At 38.8% G+C, this 8,956-nt stretch overlaps 1 non-coding gene across 1 annotated transcript; it reads left to right on the top strand.

Moving 5' to 3' along the window:
• The first annotated feature begins 6,647 nt into the window (after positions 1–6,647).
• On the top strand, positions 6,648–6,754 carry LOC141709098 (small nucleolar RNA R71). Its single transcript, XR_012569691.1, has one exon. It is a non-coding gene; the product is annotated as a small nucleolar RNA R71 (small nucleolar RNA).
• The last annotated feature ends 2,202 nt before the right edge of the window (positions 6,755–8,956 follow it).

Genomic DNA, 8,956 nt, shown 5'->3' on the forward strand with positions numbered 1-8,956 from the left:
TTCTCACATATGCCTAAGAACAACAGTCGCAGTATATATTTAGACCATTGTTATTAAAATTGTCATTTTGTTTTGCAAAAACCAGTCTTGTTTTCCTACTATATGGCACCAAGTAATTTCAACCACTTTAAAACAAACTTTGAAACAAACTGAATAAAATTACAGAAAATATGTTAATATGAACCTCACTTGAGCTTCGAGAGAAATACAAGAAATATGTTAAATTTCTTATTACATCGGACCTAAATCTTTAACACATGTACAAAAGAATTAGTACTCAGTTTATCTAGCCATAAATATTTTAAAATTAGTTCTGATTAATTGAAGTTGAAATTCAAAATCAAACCAAATTTGTTTGTATATTACTGTAATATGCTTATAATCCATTTGCATCTTAGTATCTAAATTTTGTAGACTTGAAGAGAGCTTTGAGTGACATGTTCTCATAAATGTTGTTTTAAAGATATAGTTGGACATTTTTAAATTTAGTACAATTGCGGGAGATAGAAAGCAACAAATTTCACTGCATGTGGGCTAGAGTAGTGCCAATCCTAATGATTATACAGGTCTTGTAGTTAACTTTATTTTCTCTTGTAACTCATGCATCTATTCTTACAATCCAGAAATGCATATATGTATTCTTCCTAATTATAATATTTATACAGAAACCAAGTTTAGGTTGCTCTGGTGTGAACGTGTAGTTTAGGGTAGTGAATTAGACGTTCATGATATGTGTTTTAGCTTTAGACACATGGCAGTTACTTTCTTACTTATATTTTGTATTTAGTCAAGAGTATATGTCAATTTGATTGTTGTTTATATGTAGCTGACACGTAATTTTTTTATTTACTTTTTCAGGTTATAGATGTTAGGTTCAATTTTTGCATTAATTAATGGGCGCCAAATTCATGCGATCATGCACCTCTTATGTTGAAAATTGCAGAGAATGATACCTGATAATACATCTTTCATATAGTTTGCCCACTGTTAGCAATCCACTAATTTAAAGGTAAAGATAGTTCTATAATCACCGTGCTATGTATAAAAGCTATGATCCAGTCTATTAAAAAATGGTTTTTGGTCATGTTGTGATTTACATACTTAGTATAGGGTTATCGTTAGTATACAGGAGTCCACATGCCAGTCTAATTGTTGAAATCAGTCAAATTAAGATTATTGTTTTTACTCTACTGTCTTTCTCTTCTCTACATTTCCGGAACTCTATAGTTTTGTTTCCCATATTTTGTTCAAGCCCAAGTTGATCTCCTTCTATTAAGTATGAATTGATTTCATAGATATTAAAACATTGAATGCGACTCTCTTCAAGAAAAGACAATGTAACAAAACTTTACTATTAAGAAGTAATTATCAAGAACTAAAGAGTATTTCATGTCATCTGTGTGTAAAATTTGCATATCAGGACGAAGGTTGGTTGGTTTGTTCTCTATTACTCTAAACAAGCAGCATCAAGATCTTTCATCTGGAGTAAGATGTCCCATCTGTTCCATAAGTCTATGAACATTATTGAAATTAGTCAACCAAAATCTTTGTTGCCCTTGTATTATGGTGTCATTCTTCCATCTGTGTCTTATTTCTTTAGCTCGGCGTGCTGAGTGATAGAGGAGTTTGGAGTCTGATCAGTCAAAAATTGTTCCCAAAAGACATCGTTAACCCTGGTTGGTAGTGTTTGAGTTGTTGTCTTTTCAACTAGCTCGCTTGAAACATCACTGCCAACAACATTTGTATGCCTATCATTTACATCTATCCCCGAAGATCTTGGCATTGACTCTAAGCTGATATAGATGGATGAGATGGCTGACTATCTACATGATCAGAAATGCGGGCGCCCCAGGCTTCTGTAGTCAATCCTGAATTTTTTCCGTTTTATGATTTTTTTTGTGATTTTCTCTTTTCTTCTTGCTTCCTCTACCAACTAATGTACAACAAACTTGAGTTGCCTCCCAAGAAGCGCTGGCTTTACGTCGTTAACTTGACGTAGAATCTTGAGCTCAAACGGACAATAAAACGGCACTAACCATCTCACGGTTTTCCGTGTCACCATAATAATGCTTCAACCTCTGACCATTTACCTTGAATGCTTGGCCCGGATCATTCTCAAAAATTTCCACCGCTCCATGTGAAAACACAGTTTTGACAAAAAACGGCCCTGACCATCTGGACTTCAACTTTCCAGAAAAAAATGGAGACGAGAGTTGAACAAAAGAACTTGTTGCCCCGGCACAAATGATTTGAGCACTAGACCCCGGTCGTGCCATCTCTTGACTTTCTCCTTATACATTTTGTTGTTCTCATAAGCTTGAAGTCGAAATTCGTCGAGCTCATTCAGTTGAAGCATCTCTTCTTTCCAGCTGCATCCAAATCCAGATTCAATTTCTTCAAAGCCCAATACGATTTATGCTCCAGCTCCACCGACAAATGACACCCCTTACCATAAACCAACTGATACGGTGACATCCCTAGCAGAGTCTTGTATGTTGTTCGATACACCCAGATAGCTTCATCAAGCTTCAAAGACCAATCCTTCCTCGATGGACACACAACTTTCTCTAAAATATGCTTGATCTCCCTGTTAGATACCTCAGATTGGCCATTCGTTTGAGGATGATAAGCCGTAGTAAGGCGATGATTTACATTACACCTTTGGCTTATGAAGAAAATTAAGCACCACTTTCGCATTGTTCGTTGGCAACGCCTTAACTTCAACCCATTTTGACACATAATCAACCGCCAACAAGATGTACTGATTGTTACAAGATGAGATAAATGGCCCCATGAAGTCAATTCCCCAAACATCGAAGACCTCAACCTCAAGAAGCACATTAAGAGGAATCTCATCCCTCTTAGACATATTACCCACACGTTGACATCTATCATATTTCAAAACGAACTGGTGAGCATCTTTAAACAAGGTCGGCCAAAAGAAACCTGCTTGCAGAATACGAGCTGCTGTCTTTTCTCCACCATAATGTCCTCCATAAGCCGTTGAGTGGAAATCTCGCAAGATCCCCCTGTTTTGCTGTAAGGAATACATCTCCTGATGATTTGGTCAGCTCCTTGGCGAAAAAGAAACGGCTCATCCCACATATACCACTTCACTTCATGTAGAAACTTCTTCCTTTGAGCATAAGATAAGTCAGGCGGCATGATATTACTCACAAGGTAGTTCATAATGTCTGCAAACCATGGTTCTTGTTTTTGCACCCCAAACAGCTGCTCGTCAGGAAATATTCATTTATCAATGTCTTATCCAATGAAGTAGCATTAGGATTCTCTAAACGCGAGAGATGATCAGCGACTTGATTTTCCGTCCCCTTCCTGTCCTTGATCTCTAGTTCAAATTCTTGAAGCAAAAGAACCCATCTAATCAATCTAGGCTTCGAGTCCTTCTTTGAGACGAGATAACGAATTGCAGCGTGATCAGTGAAAACTGTCACCTTAGTCCTAAGTAGATAAGATCGAAATTTCTCAAAACCATAGACAATAGCCAAAAGTTCTTTCTCCGTAGTAGTGTAATTCAGTTAAGCACCATTTAGGGTCTTGCTAGCGTAGTAGACCACATGAAATATGTTATTCTTCCTCTGTCCAAGAACTGCTCCAACTGCATAGTCACTTGCATCGCACATCATCTTAAAAGGTTCATTCCAATTAGGTACAGTTATGACAGGTGCCGTGATTAAACTCTTCTTCAATGTTTCAAAAGCTGCAAGGCACTCGTCATCAAACTTGAAAGGGACATCTTTCTCTAGCAAACTGCACAATGGCTTCGAAATCTTAGAGAAGTCTTTGATGAAACGCCTATAGAAACCCGCATGACCAAGAAAACTGCGAATTCCCTTAACAGAAATAGGAGGAGGAAGATTTTCAATGACCTCCACCTTGGCTTTGTCCACCTCAAGACCCTTACTAGAAACCTTGTGCCCAAGAATAATGCCCTGTCACACCATAAAATGACATTTCTCCAAATTGAGAACCAAATGGGTCTCAACACACCTCTTGAGAACATGTCCAAGATTTTGCAAGCATTCATCAAAAGAATCACCGAATACAGAGAAGTCGTCCATGAAAACCTCCACATTCTAGCCAATCATATCAGAAAAGATGGCCATCATACATCTCTAATATGTGGCTGGTGCACCACACAGACCAAAAGAAACTCGTTTGAAGGTGAAAGTACCAAATGGAAAAGTGAATGTAGTCTTCTCCTGATCTTCTGGAGCGATACAAATCTAATTGTAACCCGAATAGCCATCCAGAAGATAGTAGTACTCATGATCAGCCAATCAATCAAGCATCTGGTCAATGAAGGGCAAAGGGAAGTGATCCTTCCTAGTGGCCTTGTTCAGCTTCCTGTAGTCCATGTAAAGTCTCCACCTCGTGACTGTTCTTATAGGAATGGGCTCATTCTTCTCATTTGCTACCACAGTGATTCCACCTTTCTTTGACACACATTGAACCGGGCTTACCCATGAACTGTCAGAAATAAGATAGATGATCCTTGCATCTAGCCACTTAAGAATTTCCTTCTTCACTACTTCCTTCATGGTCGGATTAAGTCTTCTTTGCTGCTCAACCGTAGGCTTGCTACTTTCCTCTAGCAGAATTTTATGCATGCAATAAGAAGGGTTGATTCCCTTGATATCTGCTATAGTCCAACCAATTACCAATTTGAACTCTCTTAGAAGCCTCAAGAGCTTTTCCTCGTCATTACCTGAAAGGTCAGATGCAATAATAACAGGCAAAGTAGATACATCACCTAAAAACACATACCTCAAATGCTCAGGTAAAGGCTTAAGCTCAAGAGTGGGAGCTTCCTCAATAGATGGCTTAAGGCGTTTATGAGCTTTGTTCAATTCCTCCATTCGGAGAAATTCAAAAGGCATATCAATCTTCCTCTTCCAGGGAGAAGCATTCAAATTTTGTAATTGTTCTTCACCTTAATCATCTTCACAATCTGAATTTCCCAATAAGGCTTTTTCTAAGGCATCGGACCTTAGCAATTGATCAAGTTCTGAAGTAACCACATAATCGACCAACTCCACCTTTAAGCACTCCTCATTTTCTGTAGGAAATTTCATATCATTGAACACATTAAAAGTCACATCCTGATCCAGCACCCGCATTGTGAGCTCACCCTTCTCCACATCTATCAAGGTTCGGCCGGTCGCCAAGAAAGGTCTTCCCAAGATATGGGAATCTTCTTATCCTCCTCGAAATCAAGAATGACGAAATCAGCAGGGAAGATGAGTTTATCAATCTTGACTAAGACATCCTCCACAATACTCCATGGATATGTAATAGAACGGTCGGCCAATTGCAAAGTCATATAAGTTGGTTTTGGATCACGTAAGTCCAACTGCTTCAAGATTGACAAAGGCATCAGATTGATGCTAGCTCCCAAGTCACATAAGCATCTGTCAAAAGACACTTTTCCAATAGTACACAGAATAGTTAAGCTCCCTGGATCTTTAAGCTTCGGAGGCAACTTTTGTTGCAGCACAACACTGCATTCCTCAATGAGAGCGACTGTCTCTAAATCATCTAGCTTCACCTTCCGAGAGAGAATACCTTTCATAAACTTTGCATAACTAGGCATCTACTTAAGAGCCTCAGCGAAAGGTATGTTGATATGAAGTTTCTTAAACACCTCCAGAAACTTCTCAAATTATTTGTCCAGCTTTTTCTTCTGCAGCCGCTTAGGAAAAGGCGGTGGAGTATAGATCTGTTTCTCCCCTGTATTACCCTCAGGAGGAGTGTGCTCAACAGTAGTCTTCCTTGGTTCCACTTCTTCTTCCTGCTGCTCTACTTCTTTCTCAGCCCCAGCTTCTTCAGTCAACGCTTGAGTTTGTTCAGGATTCGCAACCTTTCCACACCTCAGAGTGATTGCCTTTACCTGCTCCTTAGCTTCCTTTCTTCCTTTCTGGCACTTCAGTGTCACTAGATAGTGTACCAGGTTGACGATTTGGCAAGGCATTGGCAATTTGCCCAATTTGATTTTCCAAGGTCTTGATAGAAATAACTTGGCTCTTGCACATAAGCTTCAACTCCTCTAATTCAGATTTTTCATTAGCTTGTTGCAGCTGAAGTTGCTGTCTTGGTGCATATTGCGGTTGCTGAAAACTAAGGGGGTTGTACTGCTTAGCTGGATACTGCTGATAAGGCTGTTGAACCGCATTCTGAGCATTGCTCCAACTGAAATTTGCATGATTGCGGTTGTTGGGATGATAAGTGGCTGGAACAGGCTGCTGCGAACGCTGAAAATTGCTCACGAATTGAGCTGATTCACTAGAAATTGTGCACTGATCAATCTCATGGGCACCAACACAAAGCTCACAGACACTAGTGATTTGATTGACCCCATGATTAGCCAAAGTGTCTATCTTTATCGTCAAAGCCTTAAGGTGGGCAGCTATGGCAGTTGCTGTATCCAACTCCAGAATTCCTGCTGTTTTCACTAAATCAGAATCTGACAAGGATTCTGGTACTCATTAGCACCCATCGGTTAAATATGTTCATAAGCTTCATCGTAGCTCTTAGCCTACAAGGCTCTTCCTGATGCTGCATCGAGTATGGGTCTAGAAGTAGCACCCAATCCATTGTAGAAATAGTTAATAATCATCCAATCAGGCATGCCATGATATGGGCACTTCCTTAGCATCTCCTTATATCGATCTCAAGCCTCACATAGAGATTTTCCAGTTTTTTGAGCAAACCGAGTAAGAGCATTCCTGATTGCAGCAGTCTTCGCCATAGGGAAGAATTTAGTGAGAAACTCTTGGGCAAGATCTTCCAAGTGGTGATAGACCCTGCTGGTAGAGAATGTAACCAGCACTTAGCTTTATTCCTCAGATAGAATGGGAAGATTCACGGCTTGATAGCATCTTCAGTCACATCATTGAACTTGAACGTGTCGCAGATCTCGATGAAATCCCTGATGTGCATGTTGGGGTCTTCAGTAGGAGAACTCCCAAACTGAACTGAGTTCTGTATCATCTGAATCGTGCTTGACTTGATCTCAAAAGTGTTAGCCCTGATGGTTGGCCTGATGATGCTTGACTGAATTTCGTTGATCTTAGGCTGAGAATAGTCCATCAAAGCCTTAGGATTTTCTGCCTGATATCCCATCTCTACTAAAACTGGTTCCTCGAATTTCTCCTCTTCTTCTACCTTCTTTCTTCTTCAAAAACTTCCTTTCGAACCACCACAACTTCTTCCTCGGCTTTATCCAGTATTCTCTTACGAGTACGCGAATGCGTATGCATACACCCTCGCTAGAGTACCTGAAATAAGACAAGGAACATATAAGTAACAATGTCCGAGTCAATGAACTTTAACGACCACTGATGGAAAATATATAAACTAAAAATTAACACTGCAGTCCCCAGCAGCGGTGCCAAAAACTTGTTAGTCGCTAAACACGCGCTAAATTACACGCAAGTATACGAGTTCACAGGTAGTATAAGATTTAAATCAGATTCGTTCCCATAGAGACTAATTTTGGTTAACTAAATAATTTATGCACTTAAGCAACAATGTATGGTTATTATTCAATGCTAAGACGATAACAAATTGAGGTTGTTTATAACTAAGAATTAAACTAGCAATTATAACTAAGAGAATAAAATTGATTGAATTAATATATATGACAAACATGGGATTCTAACTTCATTAAATACTTCATTCAATAGCCTTTTCGTTCTTAACCTTAGCATGTAATGGTGATAACACTAATCAGATAACACAAAACTGATAGATGCCAACTTTCGTTGCACGAATACCATACTACCAGACATCCACAAAAGAGATAGAAGCTGAATAGACACCAATTATATTGAGACCCTATATGTCTATAGAATTTGACAACATAACGGTTTAAGCACAAGTTATCTATCTTGATTATACAGGGCAAGTAAGATGGTCAAAATTACCTAAGAATCATGCATAACAAATACATGAACCTATGCTAGCATGGCAAGTTCTAAATCCTTAAATTCACTGTCACTTCATTAAGAATTAACGCACCATCTTATAAGTTCACGACGCTCATAAGATGATTACGCACAACCAATACTAGGTTATCATACAATCACCACACTCTAAGGCATCAAAATAAATTAACTAAAGAAATCCATAAATAAATCCGCTAGAACCCCACGATAACGATTAGCCCATAATCGGACTCATCATCAACGTGGGTTCTGATGAAAGCATGGTATAATAAACGTAGTATTTATAACGAATAATCAACAAAGTTAACACAAGAGTATAAGTTCAACAAAACAAGAAACGAGCATTCAAGATTACAACTCAAAACAAAGATTCACAAGAATAAACTAGATCATCTTCGCCCTTGTTGAATTGTGCTATAGGTCTCTTGCCCTCTTCTCCTTAGCTCTGATATGTCTCTGACTTCATTATTTACATTTATGAAAAAACAACCTAAAGTTGTTTATATAGCAGCCCCATGCAATCCAGAAGTCCTCCAATTGTAATTATAATAGAATCAGGATTCTGCAAAAACGAACTGGTGCGGCCGCACGCTATCACAGCGCGGGCACGCTGCCTTTCTGACATCCTGGAGTGACTGTACCTCTGGAAAAAATTCAGATTTTCTTCTTTTTCTTGCTGCTTCGAGCCGGCTTCCCATGAGCTTTTATTCCAACACCACCTTAACACCAAATTAGCACCAAAATAATGCTAATTCAGCTGATTACCTAGATAATGCCCGAAATACAAAAATACTAGAAAACACGTTAAAACACTTAACAACTTGAGTACAAACGCATCAATTCAAAGATTAATAGAGCATTATAAAGTGTCATAAATTCCACTCAACAGCTTATTGATATCTTTAAGTTCTCTAGTGAAGAAATGACTTGTCAATATCTCAGAGATCTCTAGTGATATTTTGACTTATCGATATCTCAAAGATCTCTAG

This window comes from Apium graveolens, chromosome 2 (assembly GCF_009905375.1).
Source record: "Apium graveolens cultivar Ventura chromosome 2, ASM990537v1, whole genome shotgun sequence".
Classification (NCBI taxonomy): Eukaryota; Viridiplantae; Streptophyta; class Magnoliopsida; order Apiales; family Apiaceae; genus Apium; species Apium graveolens.